This window comes from Mytilus californianus, unplaced genomic scaffold (assembly GCF_021869535.1).
Source record: "Mytilus californianus isolate M0D057914Y unplaced genomic scaffold, xbMytCali1.0.p SCAF_4, whole genome shotgun sequence".
NCBI classification, from domain to species: Eukaryota; Metazoa; Mollusca; class Bivalvia; order Mytilida; family Mytilidae; genus Mytilus; species Mytilus californianus.
In genome coordinates this window covers 72,881,532-72,902,845 of record NW_026262690.1, presented here as the reverse complement: position 1 = coordinate 72,902,845, position 21,314 = coordinate 72,881,532, and the positions used below count along the sequence as shown (strand labels likewise).

The 21,314-nt window shown below is 33.0% G+C and overlaps 1 pseudogene; it reads left to right on the top strand.

The window, feature by feature from the left end:
• The first annotated feature begins 4,651 nt into the window (after positions 1-4,651).
• Positions 4,652-15,294, top strand: LOC127737069 (uncharacterized; annotated as a pseudogene).
• Positions 15,295-21,314: the final 6,020 nt, after the last annotated feature.

The window sequence follows — 21,314 nt, the reverse complement described above, 5'->3', positions numbered from 1 at the left end:
AAAATAACAAAACAGAAATTTAAGGTCTTCTGTGAAACAAGATGGAGTGAAAAAATTACGACCCTCAGCAGCTTTTCTACCATGTACGAGCCAATCTTATCTTGTTTAGAGGAAATCAGCTCTAACGTCGGACGCACCTGAGACAAGAAAGCTGTTATTGACGCTAAAGGGCTACTCACAAAAATTACTGATTCTACTTTTATAGTTAGTTTTTAAACCGTCCACAACTTTTTTGGAAATGTAACTGGATTGAGTAGAAAACTCCAACGGTCTACACTCGATATTGTAGAAGGGTATAAAATGATTGATACAGTCAAATCTTTGGTCAAATCAACACGAGACGACGAAAAGGAATTTGACACCGTGTTTGAAAAAGCTACGTACGACAATGACTGAAGTTGCGGACATTGGTGGTATCAAGGCACCAAGACGATGTGGGCGCCGGACCCAGCGAAGTAATGCCGACAATGAAAAAGTGTATTTTCGACGTGCAATTTTTCTACCATTCTTAGACTCAATGATTCAGCAGTTCAATATTCGGTTTGGTGAACATGCTATTTCCGTTATAAGGGCATTGGCTTTGATTCCAAGCAACATTCATCAAACATCAAATGATACTATCGAAGACATTGTCGTTTACTACGAAGTTGACATGCCATATCCTGACTCTTTTAGACAGGAGTTTCGACTCTGGAACGAGTTATGGCGAGACCAGACCGACAAACCGTCTACAATAACGTCTACCGTAACAGACCCAAGAGTGTGAAGCACGATTTTTCCAAACATCGATAAAGTTCTGAGCTTAAATTCATTGACCAGCGTAACATCCAGTTCCACAGTAAGGGCAAACTCGTCCTTAAAGTATATTAAAACCTTCTCGCGCAGTACAATGGGAGAAGAACGCTTAAATGCCCTGTTACTTTTGTATGTCCATGAAGGGATATATATGAGACATGAGCAAATAGCTTTTTACATGCAGATAGGACCTGTAAATTTCCACCAGAACCTTTCATGAACATTTCGAGCAGTCACCAGGCTGTAAGGGGAATTTTGAATTTGACTATGATGCCAAGTATAAGAAAACCATGAGACGGAGGGAAAAAGTGATTTGTACCATGTGTACTTATAAGTCTATGACGTACCCCTTGTATGAGGAGATAGAGGAGGAATAGAAAAAGGCAAAACAAGCAGATGCACAAAACAGAAGGAGGCTACAAATTGGACCTGTAGATACAGGCATTTCAAACACTGCATGGTGCCAACTGAGGAGGACCGTAAGCCATCCAGCTCCATCGATGACCGACATGCAGAGACAGTCAAGTGAATGCGGTGAATTGTTAGTCAATATGAACAGAGAAGATATGAAACAGCAGCGACAAATTATAAAACAAGCACTGCAGCGCTCTTTGTTCCCAACCGATTCACCAATACCCACCAAGTCAGCTGAGTGTGACACGCGATGCAACAATCCGTTCATGGATCACGAAGACGGACTCCCATTATAACCTGGGACACATCCAATAACCACTATTGTTGAGAATGTGACAAAGAAAGAAGATCATTGCGCTATATGATGCAAATAAGCTCTACAAAACTGAAAATTGTTTAAGGTCCACTGGAGAGAACTCTGCAAGAAACGTAGTGCAATAGTTTACCCGACAACAGAAAATGTGCGCTATCAAACACAATTGGCGTCAACGCAGTTTCACAGTTTTGATAAAGCTGATTTAAGTGAATTTATTTTTCCCGGGAGTACAAAAGCAGACCGTGATAAGGTCCACAGGAGATTTTCCTTTGATTTTACTGAAGGTGCACTGTGGAATATAACGTGTCTATTAAGGAGGCTGTTGGGGACTTGAACAGTCTTGCAAATAGACAGATAGACTAAGCACAGCAATAAAAGCGCTGTTCCTTTGCTTTTTTTTTCTTTGCATGTATTGATTTTCTTTTAGGATGGATACCCAATATCATTTCTTTTCTATTAAGTTATGTAGCACAATGGATTATTGACTGTTATGCAGGACATTGTGGGGATACACACCGTCCCTATTCCTATATTTGTAAAGGCACAAAACTGATTCCTGGGGAAAATAATTGTTGCCTAAACATACTGTGTGCCTATACATGACAGAAGATGGTGATAACTCAGTACGTAACGTGACCGTTCAAATTGAAAGAAAGAACATGCAGAAAACTCGGTTTGGTACAAGTGTGAAGATACAAACAGAGGATTTCATAACCTAATCCTGAAGATATTACCTCCAGAGACATTTTTTATCTAGAATTCAATCAACTGCACCTACGGTAATTCACAGACTTGGATAATCAGCTGTTCTACAATGTGAAATTCTTGGTGTACCATTTTTTCCAAATTTGCTTTCGGTTCATGAATAGAAGTGGGAAAGACGAAATTAATGAATACCTGCACTTGCGTTAAAAAAATCCTGCTGTTAAATATGGAACGAACTGTGTCGAAACTTGGAAAATGTGAACTTTACGATGAAATATTTACAGAAAAGGAGACTTATCGAAAGGTCTTGGATTCAGTTAAAAAAACCTTTGAAGAAGTAAACGGAGAACTCGTGCCGATCATTCTTATGCTAAGTGACATTTGTGTATTTTACTTACATTCCTTTAATAAAATGTGGATTCTGGACACATTCCATGAGTCTGACGGGTTTGTTGAACAAATTTTTTTACATATTTGACTTCTATAATTAACATTTGAATGTTGTATAGGCAAATGTTCAGGACAAATACACAAAATATTGTAACATAGGTGACGAAACTTGTAAATCTGCATAAAATCTATGGGCCAGATAATAAAAAGTCTTCCCGTTGGCCACTTTACTTTCAATCGACCATATTTTGCACCACGAGTTAAACCTTCTCTTTGATTGACTGTATATTTTGTCGACCAAATTTGGAAACCCCACATGTAAGAACTTTGGACATTTTGGTCAACTTTTGATATTTAGCCTACTTATTGCCCTTCTTTCCACTGAGAATCCATTTTGAAATAATATAGTACCCAAATATGTTTATCAGTTACGGTATTCTTGGAATTGCTTTTTTGACAGCTCCATAAGCTTGCATGCAAAACAGCCGATCTTTATTATTGTTTTTCATTTATATATCAGGCATTTAGTAATGTCATACTGTGATTTAATGCCAAAAAAAGTGCACCAAGCCATAAAGAATAAAAAGTTATTCAACCTCGAAGTCAAAACTTCATTTTTTCTAATAAACTTGATATCCTTCCACCTTCCTTCCTGGTTTGAAAAAGAAGCAGAGACATTTGTTTTCGTTTAAATAGAAGTTTCAATTCAGCATAGAATTTTAATCAAACAGTTAACATGCAGTGCAGAAAAAAAGTCAGAAAAAATTTGGACTATATTATTTCATTCCTTGTTTTGACATGTACCATGTACGTGAAACTGGAATTGTAATACAAGACTGGTACCTTCACTCTTCTGGTTTGTCATTTAATTTTTTTAAGATGGTATATATCACAGTGTCAGAATTCAAATGTGGAAGAAGTCTTGATTCATCAGGTAAACTTGATTCTCTAAAGACATGTACATGTATGCTTTTAACACACAGGCACTTGTCTCTGAATTTTTTCCCCTATATACCTTTATATAACACAAGGTACTTAACTCGCATTTTTGAAAAATTACAATCGTTCTCGACCTTTCGTTATATTCAGATTCAGCGGTTTCTACCTCGCAAAAACTTGTTATGTCGTAAATCTACATTGATTTATCTACACAATGGTTTATGACACACCTACCTTTGTTGTCGGAATCATTCGTTGCAGGCCTCCCAAGCAGGTCAACGTGAATTTATTTTGTATACCCACAGCCGATGGGAAAAATAAGATTCGCAGTGAATATTCAAATTAGATATCCAGGTTTCTGATTGGTCAATCGTCTGGCTAAAAATAAGTGTAGGAAATTTTGGTCAACTTTTAACTCTTCATTTGTGTCTACATGTCTAACGTTGTGTACACGTGTGTTTCATAACACAATAAATATTAAACAAATTATAGCATTGGATGAGGTTAAAAATCACCATAGATGCATGATTTTTTTATTAGTTGTTATTGGCTTTGAACTAGCTGTCAGTAACTGCTAGTACTCTTAGATCTGTACTTAGTGTCATTTTGTTTTGGGATGTATAAGTACCCGTCCACGTCCACTCTGTGTTTTTGTTAGCTGTATTTTTATTTGTACCCATCTGATGAGTTAAGTCTTTTTCAACTGATTTTTATAGTTCTTATGTTGTACTGTAACACCACTGTCCCAGGTTAGGGGGAGGTTTGGCGCCTTCAAACGAGTTTAACCCCGCCATATTCTGTATATGCCTGTCCCAAGTGAGGAGCCTGTAATTCAGTGGTTGTCGTTTGTTGTTGTGTGACATATTTGTTTTTTGTTCATTATTTTGTACATAAATTAGGCCGTTAGTTTTCTCGTTTGAATTTTTTACATTAATTTTGTCATTTCGGGGCCTTTTATAAATGACTATGCGGTATGGGCTTTGCTCATTGTTGGAAGCCGTACGGTGACCTATAGTTGTTAATTGCTGTGTCTCTTATGGGGAGTTGTCTCATTGGCAACCATACCACATCTTCTTATGTTTATATAACCTATTGATTCTAGACCAGAATGGAACAGGGAAGAGCCATTTGTTTTGTGAAATTGAACAAGAACTAAAAAGGGGGAAACGGTTTTCTACACTTTAAACAAGTATTCCCCATTCTAAACTAAAAGACAAATTGAAAGAGTTGGTATTGCTGTGTTTCATAAAAAAGGATGGTGAACGTAGATACAAGTATCTTGTCTTGGGGAGGGATAAATCCTACTTTGTAAAGAATCACTCTGATTCAAACAAAAAATTCTCTGAAACTGACATTATCAAGATGCTTGATTTCTTGATTGACAACATATTTGTTACGTTTGGAGGACGTGTTTTTCAACAGACTGTCGGAATTCCAATGGGAACCAATTGTGCCCCTCTTCTTGCCGACTTGTTTCTTTATTATTATGAGGCTGACTACATACAGGAACTTCTTAGGAAGAAAGATAAGAAGTTAGCAATATTCTTTAACTTTACGTTCCGCTATATAGATGATGTTCTCTCACTAAATAATACAAAATTTGGTGACTATTTTGAACGAATCTATCCTATCGAACTAGAGATAAAGGATACTACAGATACAGTTAAGTCTGCCTCATATCTTGACTTACATCTAGAAATTGACAATGAGGGTCGGTTGAAAACAAAACTTTACGACAAAAGAGATGATTTCAGCTTCCCAATTGTGAACTATCCATTTCTATGTAGCAACATTCCAGCAGCGCCTGCATACGGAGTATATATCTCCCAATTGATACGATATTCCCGGGCTTGTATTTCCTATCATGATTTCCTTGATAGATGGTTCTGCTCACAAGGAAGCTATTAAACCAAGAGTTTCAAATGGTGAAGTTGAAATCATCCCTTCGTAAATTTTACGGACGCCATCACGAGTTGGTTGATCGTTATTGAATAACCGTTTCACAGATGATATCGGATATGTTCCTTATGTCGTAACCACAATACCCTTCCCTTTTCACGAATGTGATTTACCGAATTAGACTATTTACCGGATTTGTAATAACATAAGCAACACGACGGGTGCCACATGTGGAGCAGGATCTGCTTACCCTTCCGGAGCACCTGAGATCACCCCCAGTTTTTGGTGGGGTTCGTGTTGCTTAGTCTTTAGTTTTCTATGTTGTGTTTTGTGTACTATTATTTGTCTGTTTGTCTTTTTATATTTTAACCATGGCGTTGTCAGTTGTTTATTTTCAATCTATGAGTTTGACTGTCCCTCTGGTATCTTTCGCCCCTCTTTTGCAGTCACAGGAACAACGGGAGTGGCTTCCTGAAATATAGTTCGGATTACTGTACATTCCTAGTCAGGGATAGCAGATGGCAATTTTTCCAATGATAAACTCTTGTAAAAGTTGTCTATTGATGAACATTCAAAAATTCAAATTGAACATACAGCAAAACGATGATCTGATTTCAGATGAAATTTCAATGCTTTCAGCTAAACTCTTTTACCAGATTGAATATGTTTGTAGGAAATCAGAGATAGTGATCTATGTATTGGAGGTATTCAGGTAATTGGATCAAGAAATTTTTTTCAGCTTCCCCCAGTTCCAGATTTACTCAACAACGACCCTGGAGACTTTTGTTTCAAGTCTGATGTTTTTAAAAATCATATATTTAGACACAAAATAATCCTTGATGAAGTTATGCGTCAGGATAAACCTGATTTTGTAAAGGCCATACATGACATTTCACAAGGAGATACACGTAATTTATTAACTCGTCTTCAAAGGCCACTCCCTCCTGGCAATGACCCCATACGAACTCTGGAAGCGACTAAAGAATAACCTCGGTAGCCAGGTCATTCATTTTCTATTTTTAGATCGGAATTCCTTCTATTTAATTAAGACTCTGGTGAATATCAGTTAGGGACATTTTTTCCGGAACGTTATAATAAAAAGGAAAATGATAGCAATTATCGTTATTAAGTGATGAAAACATCGGATTAATCAATGAAATGTGACTTATAAATGTTTTTATGCACCCTCCGTAGTGGAGGGGGCATTTAAAAAGTTTTACCCTTGTCCGTGTGTACGTCCGTACGTCCCGAAATTGGTTTCCGTTATCTATAAACTTAAGTTTGCCTCAACCAAATGTTATGAAACTTATACACAATCCTTGTTACCACAAAATACAGATCACATTTGAATTGTGGTGGCGTCACTTATACCATTCTAGAGTTATGCTCCTTAACAAATGGAAAAAATGCTGAATTTTTCGTTTCCGTTCTCTAACTTAAGTTTGCCTCAACCAAATGTTATGCATTCATTCATTATATCTGTTCAGTTTAATATAAAAATGAGAACCCACTAATGTGATTTAATACTATTAATGTAAAAGTATGTGCGTTAACTATTCAATCACAAGGTAAGAAGAATTTTCAATGATATTAAATCTTCCAACTACCTGTATCCTGTGTCTGTTGGAGTAAGGTTTGTTCCATATTTGCGCTGTCCTACATGTTTAACTATTTAGCTGTTCTCTTCCCTTCTATTCTACTTTCATTTTCAAAAAGAGCGCCGGAAATAAATACGGGGAAGCCCTTCTATTTTTAACCAATGGATGCGTACGCATTTTCTGGTTTCAAAGGTTGTTATCTAGTTGGTTCCTACGACTCTTTGCTAGGAATTTTGACAGAGAAGTGTACAATGCATCTCGTCTTCTCGACCTCCAGTTGAACGGCAAACGATTTAATGGCGTCTAAGTTCAAGACATTGGTCACGTGATAAAAGGTCAGAGTTTACCGTTTTCTTGTGAACGTGTACACCTCTTGGTTTTTTACCTCGTATCGTCTAACTGTAACTCGTACATAAATAAAACTTGTAGGGTCCAAATCTTGAGTGAATAAGCTTCATTATTATGTATACTTATTTATGAAAGGTGTTATAAAAGTATTCTAAAACAACGATGGAAGTTGAAATTTTTTTTGGAAAATTTGCGTAGGTCTACGGAAAATCCCAAATCATTTCTTAAATGGGTTTGGTAACGTATGGAGGGGTATAAAATATGAAGTAAAACCATTTTCTGGATCTTATATATTAATTATAGATCATAAATTCCCCGGATACGCAATTGTGTCAGCTTATTCGTGACGAAGCGGAGATCAACGGGAGATAACTCCGTACACGCGTCGTAGGAAACTGCAAGTTCACAACAGTAAATTCGAGTAAAATTAATGATTGTAGTTATATTTCGACACTTTCTTGAATAACCATTCAATATTTAATGTTCCTCTACTCTTGTATCATTAAAATAGTCATGGAATATTTGAATATGGCATTTTTTCAAGTACCCTAAAACAGGTTTTTGAAAACTTCCAAAGAAGAAAATTATAGAATACTGACTTTTCTCTGAAACTTGGACTTATTTGTATATTCTCAAACACCCTTTTGGTAGATGGAATGATACAAGTCTTTGTTTTACTTTCTTTGTATCAATATTCTTAGAAATGATATGAAAATAAACTCAGTGTTTGTACATGTTGGTTGTTTAGAACAGTTTGTTTAAATATATTAAAATTTCACTCTAAAATTAGACTTGAATTTGTATATTTAAATAAGTATCTAACATAGAAAGTTGTTAATCTGGTGCACTGAAAATGTTCCATCAGAAATGAGATTTAACAAAGTTATTTAGACTGAAGAACTTGTCACTTTTTATGCTGATCATATGGGGAAAAAGGAGTGATATTATAAATTCTAACACAGCATCAATTGTGAAACAATAGTTCTTTCCTACAGACATTTTATTTTTCAAGATGCGAGGCTTGCCGATCAATTTACATATTTAAGATTTCACTGTTAAGAGTGGAAAAATAACTTATTGACAGAGATTCTGTATGGGAATGTTTCTCTTGATATTTTTAAATACATTTATGTTACCAACTACATTGTATCTTTGTTTTTCTACTATGATCTGCAAAGAGATGGGTTCTTTATGTGTAACCTCAATGATCGTCAAGCATGATTATTGGTAGCCTTTATTCCTGATGTAACAATGGAAAATTCTGAGAAAAGCAAGAACTTTTAAGCAGATCCAGGTCTTTTATAAAGAGAGGGTGGATTATTCCTAATTTCCATATACAGAAAAAACATATTTCATTTCATGCCAAATAATTACATACAAGAGGGGTTTATCAGACATTTGTCAGCAGAACTTGTGTTACAATAGAATTTAACTTTGCATTACATTAAAATACAATATGGAAAAAAAGAAAATGTAGACAATACATGACCTCCTCCTCTTTGAAAATTGGCTTGATCCACCCCCGAGATAAGAAACTATATAAGATGTACAAGTTCCGTTGCTCGCTCTTAATCAAGAGAAAAAATCTGAACATCCAAAAAGCCAGAAAGGGATTTAAAACATTATAATCAACACAAAGAAAACTGAACAAAAAGCTGTATTGCAATCTGATATCATGCAGTTCTCATAATTCCTATTACATGTATTCCTACAAACAACTGTTGAGTCCTTTAATTAAATTATTAATTGAATAATGAATGATTAGCTAAGCTGGTCTGTAAATAAAGTCTGAAAATGCTTTGTTTAAATAAAAGAGTGTTATTATGTCATAAAATATACTGAATCAACTTAAAATTTAATCCAAATTCATATTTAACTGCTCTAAAATGCATAGTCAATTGAACTACAAAACAAAAACCTGAGACTACTATAACAATTCACATAGAGATTGGTCACTTCCCATGTTATAGTAGTCTCAGACAAAAACAAAGCTGACTTAAATACATGAACAGTATGTTCAGAAATTTTTTGAAGAATGGACAACAATGAGATATTTATTTTTCTGATATCAGAAAAAATCTCATAGTATCAAATCAGAATGAGAGTTCTTTTTATTGAGATAATCAATTTAATCACATTATTTACTTTAATAAAAACCTCATGATAATATCTGAATTTACAGTCATGACTTAGCTTGTCAACCTCTACACTTAAAAATTTACGGTTCCTAGGCCTAAATGTGGTTGAAATACAGACAATTTTGGTAACTTTTACAAAAAATCTCTTTTTTATGACATACCTTACAATTTCAGAATAAGCTGCATTAAGTTATATATGTATCACATATAAGAATGCTAGTTTGTATTTTAATATCATGATTATCATGATTATTGCAATAAGTTGTTATTATTCAATTAATTAAAAAAAACATCAATTATTTCTGAATTAATAGATCTGAAACTAGTACATACATTTGTTTTTTTAAACATCTATATACTATTCATTAGGGAACTTATTCAAATATATTTTGTACAAGACAGTCATGGCAGTTCACAATTACAGTGGTCATTATAAACATATTAAATGACACAATTTATACAGCCAAATTTTATTGTTGATATATTTAAACTGAAATCATTGCAGAATTTTTCTTTCAAATGATTTAATGTTTGTTAGTCACTTACTTTAAATACTTAACCTGTACTAAAATAAAGAGATGTGGTATGATTGCCAATGAGATAACAGTATAGAAACTATCCACCAGAGTCCAAATATCTGTTAGCAGTTAAATAATAAGTCACTTTACAGACATCAAAAATGAATACATTTCATTGTTATCAGGCAGATGAGGAAAAAGAGTAATGACAGCTTTTTAGCTTACTACATGTACAAGAGAATATAAGAAATATAATAATATAAATAAGGAAATAATAGAGACAAAAAAGTCAGGACTTAGCCACTGGACTATATGTAAAGTGTTCCCTTACTAATCCTTAAAGGAGCTGCTGTATACTTAGAAAAAAGGATGTTGAGGACTTGGCCACATCAATCAGCATTTTTAGACACTACTTTATGGTCAATTGCAATCTGCCCTATTTGCTCCATCCTCTAATGAGTATTAAAATTAATACCTAGGGTGGGAATTAAACCCATGTATGTTCATTTACTCTATTGTTCTCTATGTACATACATGTACATGTACATGAAATATATCAAATGCAAAAAAATGCTGGAATGTAAATATGGTAATTTACATCATGTACATTATTACAGTCTCTTTTTTAAGGACCTAGTAAAGGAGGTCCCTGGACCTAGCTAGACCTATTTCTTAGGCAAGGTGTATTATATAACTCTTGAAAGTAGTTAAATGCAATTGTAAAATTAATTTTATCTGCTGTTAAACAATAATAACACGATAATGGTTATTTCTAAGTATTTAGTAACAACAGCGTGCAATTTAGGTAAACAAACATCAATAATCTACCACGTGTTTGTCTGCTGTGCTTGAATATTCAAAACACGAATTTTTGCTAAAGCAGACAGTTAAACATGTCTGTTTACCTAACAAGTTCTATAAAAAATGCATTTGCTGTTATGACTTGTGTATGCATGGAAATATAATGAACATAACATTGATTATTTACCGTAAATATTGAATACACATCATTCCTGAACTATACACACAAAACACATGTCACTTTTGTAATGATGGATGGTAACGTATAGCCACTTTATAACAGTAAATCCCATTGGATAAGCTACCCTACACAGTACATAATATGCAAATTAATGATTGGATACGAATTTGTGTCAGCTCTCAAATCGATGGAAAAATGTAAACATTGGAATCCGCCATTTTGACATAGGAAACAAACTAATTTTGAATCTTGGATTAAAGGACATTGCGCACATTGCCAGCGTATCATGCATAACCAGTCATGTGCAAATATATCTTTTAATTAGTTTTATACACTTACTTTTCTATGTTTTAGTTAATTTAATGTTTTAATTTACTACAGAACAGAACATCGTTCTCAAAGACGCCGTAGAAAAAATTATAGGTGGCGCTGTTTGTGGGCGGAAACATTTTACATACGGGTACTTTTTTTGTCGACAAATTGACCTCTATCTGTCAGATTCAGGCGTTTGCCGTTCAACTGCTCGAAGGTGACTAAAAAACATTTCTTTCTCTTGATGAAGGAGATCCAACAAAATTAAGGCGTATGTCTTAATGGTGTTGGTCAGTCTTTGCATTTAAAGATAAATTGTCCAGTAATGTTAGTAAAACAATTAAGTAAATATCTTGTCAATGGTTTACGAGGTACTGTTCAAGAAATTAGTACTAAAAATAATATTGTCACTGTTAAATTTAATAGTTTGATAACAGACATCAAAAGAGAAATGTTTACAGTTTACAGTTAAATTGAAAACAAAGTTGTAGCTAGTCGACTACAAATACCATTAGTCTTGTCATATGGTGTCACTATCCATAAGGCGCAAGGGCTAACTTTGGATAGAGTTGAGGTCGATTATTCCAATATTTTTAAAGCAGGACAACTTTGATGTGGCAGTTGGTAGGGTAAGAAAAAAGAAAGGACTGAGATTGATTTACTTTCATCCCAGAAATGTAATAAAACCTGAAAATTCCCTGTTTGAATTTTATGAACTAACTTCTTTTCAATTTCTGTGTGATTTGGAATGTTGCAAGATTTCATATTCCTTAGCAACAGAATTTAATTTTGAGTTTGAAGAAAATGTTTTATCTGAATTTGAATTGTCATAATTCACTAATGAAGAAATTGATGAAATTGAGAAAATGGTACAAACGAGGCGATTTTAATTTTGAAATTATCAATTTCCCCCACCTTAGTAGCAATATACCAACTTCACTTGCATATGGGATATACATTTCCAAACTTATCCGGTATTCAAGAGCTTGCAGCTCCTACTCAGATTTTGTAAAACGTCACCAGTGTCTGAGCAGAAAGTGGATGAACCAGGGGTATGTCAAAGAACGTCTCTTCCTTTTTCTAAAAAAGTTCATCGGAAGGTACCAAGACCTTGTTGATTAATATTCCGTATCAACTTCACAAATAATACACGATGGTCTTGAAGTATAGATTCTGCGTACTGACGTTGTTTATCATCTTAATAACGTGTTATTGTATTCTTTTATTTGTCTTTATTAATATTACTTTTACTGCTAAGTCTGTTTTTTGTGATATCCATTTGACGTGACTCTGTATCCCGTCATACTTTGAACGACAAAATTGTTTTATTTTATTAATATTACTTTTACTGTTAAGGATGTTTGCTCCTCTTGTTTTTGCCAGATATTCGGAATCCTCTGCTTTTATCCATGTAGTGCCATTAAATTTTTTGCTCACTTACCCATACTTTTCTTTCCATAATTTGATTACATATACTTTAAAATGTCATCTTTGAAAATCTTTGTTATTTTTTCATCGTTTTTGAAAGAAAAAAGGTGCTAATGTTAAATGTATGAAAAATCTAGAGAGAATTATGTCCCGCCAAATTTGCAATGGCTTATATCTCGAAAACAAGCACAGGGACCCTTCATTTTCTTCTGCTATTTTAGTTTCTTTATTCATATACTATCAATTTATAACAGTCTTTTAAAAAGCTTGTTATTTTGAAACAGAGTAGCGAACATCCTTAAGTCTGTTTTTTGTGATATCCATTTGACGTGACTCTGTACTTATGTATCCCGTCATACTTTGAACGACAAAATTATTTTATATCTTCTTGTGTGACGTCAAACGCGCGATTCTACGCCAGTACTTAAAACCTTCCATCCTTTATGGGTGGATTTTACATAGATAAATAAAATCGTATAATAAAAAAGCTAAATGAGGATGTTAAATTTGATGTATGCCTTTTTGTGCTACTTTGTTACATTTGTTTGTTTTTTATAGTGATTAAGATGATAACACAATGTTGACTGCTGTACCCCTATTTTTGACATTTTTACCTATTGTGTCTGTTTGTTTTGTTCACGCATCGTTGTCAATATAATGGAATTTGATGCGACTGTCATACAAGTGAGAGGTTTAGCTAGCTATAAAACCAGGTTCAATCCACCATTTTCTACATAAGAAAATGCCTATACCAAGTCAGGAATATGACAGTTGTTATCCATTCGTTTGATGTGTTTGAGCTTTTGATTTTGCCATTTGATTAGGGACTTTCCTTTTTGAACTTTCCTCGGAGTTTAGTATTTTTGTGATTTACTTTTTTGTAGATGTTAATGAAAATGTGAGTGATCCAGTAAATTTTGTTGCAGCTGATGATGAGATACATGTAAATTTAAATGATTGTCCAATAAGTTTGGTTGACATAAGGTCATGTATACCTGATATGCTGGTAACTGATGATCAGATGCTTATAAGAGAGCGATTAAATTTACTGCTTGAAAAGCATTAATTACAACTAAATTTATTTCTGACAACAATTTTTGAAAATATTTCCAATATATATGGACAGGTTTTTGGAAGTAATTCTATTAAAAAAAAGACATATTCAAAATCCTGGACAAACTATTTCAGCAAATTCTATGAATTTTCACATTCGAATGAATATATTTCTCTAATTGAAAATTGTTGCAATAGGAAAGAAGAATCTAATGACTTCACAGTTTTTTTTTTTTTGACTTTTTGTAGAATTTTTGACTTTGTTTCACATTTTATAATAGAAAATAAAACTAGTAACATTAAGGATTCACCTGAACTGCCACAAATACAAAATGCATACTCAAATGATGATGCAGGCTTGAGTAAACTTAGGTATATTGCTGGAAGATATGTTGCAAAATCCATATATCATTACATGAAAATGGGGAAAAATAACATGCATAAGAAAAATAAACAGTCTTTTGTGACTGCTTGCTTCCTTAAAGTAAAAATATTGGATTATTTTACAACATATGCTGAATTATTGGAGAGTAGTGCATACAAAGACAGCCTTGAAGAAACCAAAAGAAAACAAAATTTAACACAAGGTTTAACTGATATAAAAGATGATGTGTTAGACTTCTTTGTTGAAATTGATAGAAACCGAATAAAATATCAGAATGAAAAATGTTTCATAAACATGGCTCTAATGTATTTAATTTTGTACATGAGAAATTATTAAGCAGCAAGTCACTTTTTACTAATTTTGAGAAATTATTTCAAAATTTTGATCTTAATCATGTTAATGCTACCTTTGTAAGAGTTGATGAGCCTTAGCAATGTCTTGTTCAAAAGAGCAATTTAGAAAAGACTTGATTATAACTTTTGGAATGCAAAAGTCTGAAACTCTTAGAAAAAGGGTTGTTGAAACAACAAATCGAAACAACACTAGTAAACAAATTTCTATGTTATACATTTTGAATGACAAATCTGAAAATGAGATTAGTCCACACCTTAAATTGCTATCATGCATTTGTGATTCTGGTACATTAGTTTTAAAATTTTTTAACCAAAAACCAATTAATGTGTCTAGGAAAAGCATATCACATAAATATGTCTACAAAAGATAACAAACAAGCTATGTGTGACAATATACTAGCCTCTTTGCCTAATTTTATTATTATTCCAAATGTGGGCGCAATTACAGTATCTGAAGACCTCGAACAAGCACAAGGTGTTGAAGACCGTAAACAATCTGAGACAAAAAAAAAGGAAGTAAGAGAAAAAGAAAATCATACACTTCTTAAAGAAAGATAACAAGGAAATAAAACTTCAGAAAAACAAGAGAAAAATGAAATTATTTGCTTAATTTGTAGTTGCAAGTATAACAGAGTTGATGAATGGGTATAATGTGACTTATGTGACAACTGGTATCACACAGAATGGCAGAATATTACAGACAATCAATTGGCAAATATAACAGAAGATGATTGGTATTGCATGAAGTGCTGTGAATAGATCACCAAAACATTTTTGTAAGTTTTAGTGTTCAGTTCAATCAATTTGATTAGTCAAAATAGACTGCTCCTTTTTTGTAGGCATATTTTCTTAACCTTAATATTTAAATTGCGAAATGCATACATGTAAAATTTATTCAACATTTTTCTACAATAAGATTTATGAGCTTGACATATTACCTGGTCAAATAAGAAATCTTAAATATATAAATAAGATGATGTGGTATGCTTGCCAATGAGACAACTCTCCAACAAAGACCAAAGACAAAATGTCAAGACTGTTCTGTTTGTAAACCATTAGTTGTGTTTTTGGTTTTTTTGTTGTTATTTGTATGTTGTGTGGCACTTGACAGCTGTGTGACACACACACAGACAAACATATATATATACACACACATACATCAAGACAAATAAAGATTTAGATTTTCATATAGTTATTCATCTTTGTACTGTGCTCTCTCTCTTCCCTTATATATTTGGACTCAGTCAATTGCAATCTTAAATAATTAGTATGTATGTTAGATTAAATGTGATGTATGTTTGGATATTGTATGGTGTGTGACTGGTATTAATTGATATGCTCTAAATGGGCCTTTTATTTAGATATAAAGAAATATGAGTCTTTGCTATACCCTACATTTCCTTTACTGGTTGATATCTAGCATTAATATAGATTGTTTTCTAATTGACATGTATCCCTTTTTATATTTTTTTGTCGTTGTTGGTTAGCTGTCAGTCTATCCACTAGATTACATGCACCATGTATATGTATACATACAATGTTTAAATCTTAATTTCTTTGTTGGAATTTCAGCAGAAATTGGCTTAGCACCATTTCCACCTGCATTACTCTTTCTGGATACTAAAGACTGTCCTAAAACAACACTGTTTATACCAGTTCTGTATAAGTTATATATTGGATGGGTTGCAGGTCCATGGTAGAGTGATCTTTGTTGACCAAATATAATTTCAATTATATCACTTTTCAGTCTTACTGGCACAACATCAGTCTTTAGTACTTCAATGCAAAAGGTGATGAGTGACATTATCCCATGGTACATAAAATCAAGGTCTTTTCTTGTTTCCATGGTTAGAAGACTCTTGTATATATATCGCCTACTTATAGTATCATTTTGACAAACTTGTTTTTCCAAAGATTTATACCAATTTATGAATTCGTAATTTCATTAATCTTTCATTACTCATATCTTTTACAGGCCGCTGATCAGTGAAAATCTCCACCAAAGTACTAGAGTGTTCAAAAAATTGAATAACCGCACATAATGCCTGCTGACCAGCTTCACCACCAAGAGACTTTCTGTACATTTTCATTAAATTTAACATGTCAACGTTAAGTGTTTCAAATGCAAGCTTATTTCTCATTTGTTTAGCATTGTTTGGAAAAATGTGCTCCTAAGTTAATTTATGATGTATTGGATATCTATAAGTATTACGATCCCAGTTGTAGGCATCAATCCACATTTGCCATTGAATTGTACAGCTTTCATATGATAATAGTCTCTGTTCATGCCCTTTTATTCCACTGGATAACACACTGTTACGGATTTTTTTATAAGATGGCAGGGGTCCATGATGAAGAACATTTTTTAAAGGGTTTTTGGAGTGTGAAGCCACCGTTCTTGTCAAAAGGGGGTCATTCTCAGGTAAAATGCATTTTCAAGAAAGCACGGTTATTACTGGAACCGTCCATACATAAGTAAGTGGGTTTAAAATCCCATTCATATAATGCATCAATGCATTTCCAGGTTGTGATAAATAAGTCAGCAGGTGCAGCTTGTACATTGGGGTAATTAGCAAAAGGCCAACGGAAGCCATTTATCCCGTGGAATATGTACTGTATTACAAGATTTGGAAATTTACTTTCACATTTACCTTCATTGGAATAGTGCATTAACATAACCTCAGTTTCACAATCTACCAATCCAAACAATGAGGTACCATTCCCATGTTAATTATTTGAAGGTCCTCTTGTATGGACATTTCATCCAGTAATACACCCACAGGCACTTGTCTCAGATTTTTTTATATATACCTTAATATAACACGGGCACTTGTCTCAGATTTTTTTTTATATATACCTTAATATAACACAAGGTACTCAACTCGCATTTTTGAAAAATGTCACCCGGTCGCGAAATTCCGTTATATTTTGATTTCTCGGTTGTCAATCCCACTAAAACTTGTTATGCCGTAAATCTTAATTGATTTATCTACACGATGGTGTATAACACGCCTACCTTTGTTGTCAGAATCATTCGTAACAGGCCTACTCAAGTATGTCAATCGTTCTATTATTATTTCGTCTACCAAATTTGACTTGCAATAGGTAAAGCTTGATTTTCATTTAAATTGGGATTAGGAATTAAAAATGTGTATATTCTAGACTTTATAGTAGTAAAAACTGATTTTCATTTATTTTTTTTTATTTTTATTTTTTTTATTTTTCCCTCAATCATTAATCTATTAGCTAGTTAATGAGGGATAACTCCAGCTGTTTATTTAAATATAAAAAATTGTCAATGAGACAACTCTCCACAATAGACCAAAATGACACAGAAGTTAACAACTATAGGTCACCGTACGGCCTTCAACAATGAGTAAAGCCCATACCGCATAGTCAGCTATAAAAGGCCCCGAAATGACTAATGTAAAACAATTCAAACGAAAAAACTAACGGCCTAATTGTACAAAATAATGAACGAAAAACAAATATGTAACACAGCAACAAACGACAACCACTGAAATACAGGTTCCTGACTTGGGACAGGCACGTACAGAATATGGCGGGGTTAAACATATTTGAAGGCGCCAGCCCTCCCCCTAACCTGGGACAGTGGTGTAACAGTACAACATAAGAACAAACTATTAAAAAATCAGTTGAAAAAGCCTTATTAACTCATCAGATGGATACAAATAGAAATACATCTAACAAAAACACAAAGTGGACGTGGATGGGTACTTGTACATCCCAACAACAAAAAGACAATAAGTATATATCTGAGAGTAAAAGCTTTTTATTTGAATTTTGCAATGTATACATATATATACAGTTTTAACTATTAATACAATACATATTTTATTGGTTCATTCCTCCTATTCCCACTTTTTATAAATCTGGTAAGAAAAGTTAAAATTTCATGTGGGAATAGGGGGAAACTTGTGCAAAGAAAGGATTATACTGTATAAACATTGTTTAATCAACTGTTAATTGACAAGTGTTTTTTTTTTTTTGGATAAGTAATAGTTTATTTTTGTATGTGTATGAATTCTGTGTTTTTAATTAAAATAAATATGAAAGAAATGGAAAAAATATAAGTAAATTATTTTATTTCTTTTATAACACAAATTCAACAGTAGATTCAAGCAAACATTATAATATGAAACAAAAATACAAGTTAACAGCACTAAAACAAATCACACATTGTAGCACACACATTAGAAATTCACTTATGTATAATCAAGATATTTGAAATAATTACTTTAGAGGAGAGATGTTGTCAAAAAGAGTATTGTAATAAATATTAACCTTTTTTTCAATGCTACATGTTAGTATTATTTTCTGTCTATCGTTTTGTTATTTATGTTTTTCTTCAGTAACAATCCTATTGTTTGGATTTTAAACTAATAAAATTCTTATTCTTATTCTTATTCTGTATATAAGTCTATTAAAGTTTATTAATTTATTCAACATGAAGAAGGTGGGAGGCTGCATCACCAAACTGTACTGTTGTGACTTCCTGGTTGCGGCGTTTAACCTTAAGCTCTTCTAATTTGTTGTTGATTTCTACATACTTTCGTTTATGGGCCACTCTCTTCCCACCGGCTGCATACTGAATCATGGTCAGGGCGTTGAAAGCTTCCTCATGTTTCAGTAGTTTTATGAGTTTAAAGATGTTTGGATATGGGTGCTGGACATGTTTCTTCAGCTTGCTGTGCCATCTCTCTAGATGATGTGTAGTCTTCGGTCCCTTTGTTGTGTAATGGTCCCAAAGGTGACTGTTCTGTTCGACCCAGTATGTTGTTACATAGTCTGTAAAGGGCGTATAGTTGATGTTAGTATCAATCTGCTCTATGTCGGTTAGGGCATTAACCACACATCTTCGACTTCAGTAGTAGGTACAAGTGGAAGGACAGCGGCGTACTAGTTGATGAATGTAGTTGACACCATTTTATTGTAGTACAGAAATGAAAAAGAGTTGATAAAATTTTAAAGAAACATACATTTGCTAATTGCATTAGCTGATTAGGTTAAAATGAACCCTGTCATTGTTCATGATGTTTTTAACACAAAACAATGTGTATTAAAGTGTCAAGAAATTTATCTTGATGGAATGTTAATGGTTTATTTAGAAAATTAAATGGAGACAGGTTATGTAAACTAGATGATGACAACTTAAGTAAAATAATGACATCTGATATTGTATGCTTATCAGAGACACATGCCTCCTCAAAGGATATTTTATTTAATAATGGATATAAATGTTTTACTAACTGCAGACAGTCTGAAACTAATAGAGAATGGGGTGGTTTATCCACTTTTATCAAAAAAGAAATTTTGCAAGGTGTTAAATTAATCGATAAAACAATGAGTGACATGATGTGGTTTAAACTTGACAAAAATTATTTTGGCTTTGAGAAAAGTCTATTCATCTGCTCCATGTATATACCCCCTGCAACTCATCATACACTTTGCGAAATAATTGTGATAAACAAATGTTTGAAAAACTAGAGCAGGATATTACCAAATATTCTTTAGAGGGTAATATTGCTTTAATTGGAGATTTGAATGCCCATATCAACGTTAGTGATTCTGACCAAGGATGGGGTCTTCGTAATCTGTAATCGTAATCGATTGTAACTGATTACATGTCTTCAAGTAATCGACAGTAATCTGTAATCGACAACATTTTCGATTAGATGTAATCGTAATTTAATCGATTACAGCAAAAATTATGATGTAATCATCGATTACTTTTCGATTACATTTCAATTACTTCAGTAAAATAGGTTGATGAAATATGACCTAGTTTAAATGAAAATAAACAACTGCATGTATTTATCCGTTTATAGTACAGATAAAATAGAATGTATTAATAATACTTGAAAGTTTATCAAATACCTTATTCAGATCTGTTGTCTCAAGCTGCATTATGATTAACCAGATCTAACAAATTTTACTGTGTTTCAAGCTTTTGAAACAAAAGACTTTCAATGCATATCAATATTTTAAGACCTTGTATATTAAAAATAAGAAAATAAGTTCTGTACTACATTGAAGTAGTAAGCTTACTTGTAATGAAATTCCTTAAAGCATAATTTTCAATAAGAGTTAGAATTTTAGCTTAGAAATGACAAACTGTTGATTCTTCATAATGTTATGATATAAAAATTAAGAAAGTATTTAAAATTATTTTGACAGTGAACCAATGCATTGAAATTCTTGTTCGGTAATAGATACATGTATCCCATATTGACACTAAAAATATATATTGTTTATAATTTTGAATAGAGACTAAAAAATTCTCAACAACCTTTTTGTTTTACTAATCAGATGATCATAGACTTCTAATTAATGAGGTACAGACTTTGTTTTGATTTCAATTATGTCTAATTAAGTGAGAGATTTACATTATACTGCCCAAGGTTATGAATATTCTCCATTGGCAGTTTTATAACCTGTAATTAAGAAGGTTATCCAAACAAAATGTAATTAGAAATTATAAATTTCCATCTTAAAAATTAACTGAACTAATTATTCTTCTTTTTATGGTTTATTCTGGCTATTCCTACATGTTGAATTTTATAGGTAAAATAGTAAAATTTTATGTTGGAGTTCCCAGAATTTTTATGTAAACAATGGGATTATGTAGGATTATGTTGTAACAACACTAAATTAGAACCAAGGTAAATCCAGGTAAATCTTGTGGAAAATAAAGAAAAAGAATAGTTTCTATTTCAATAT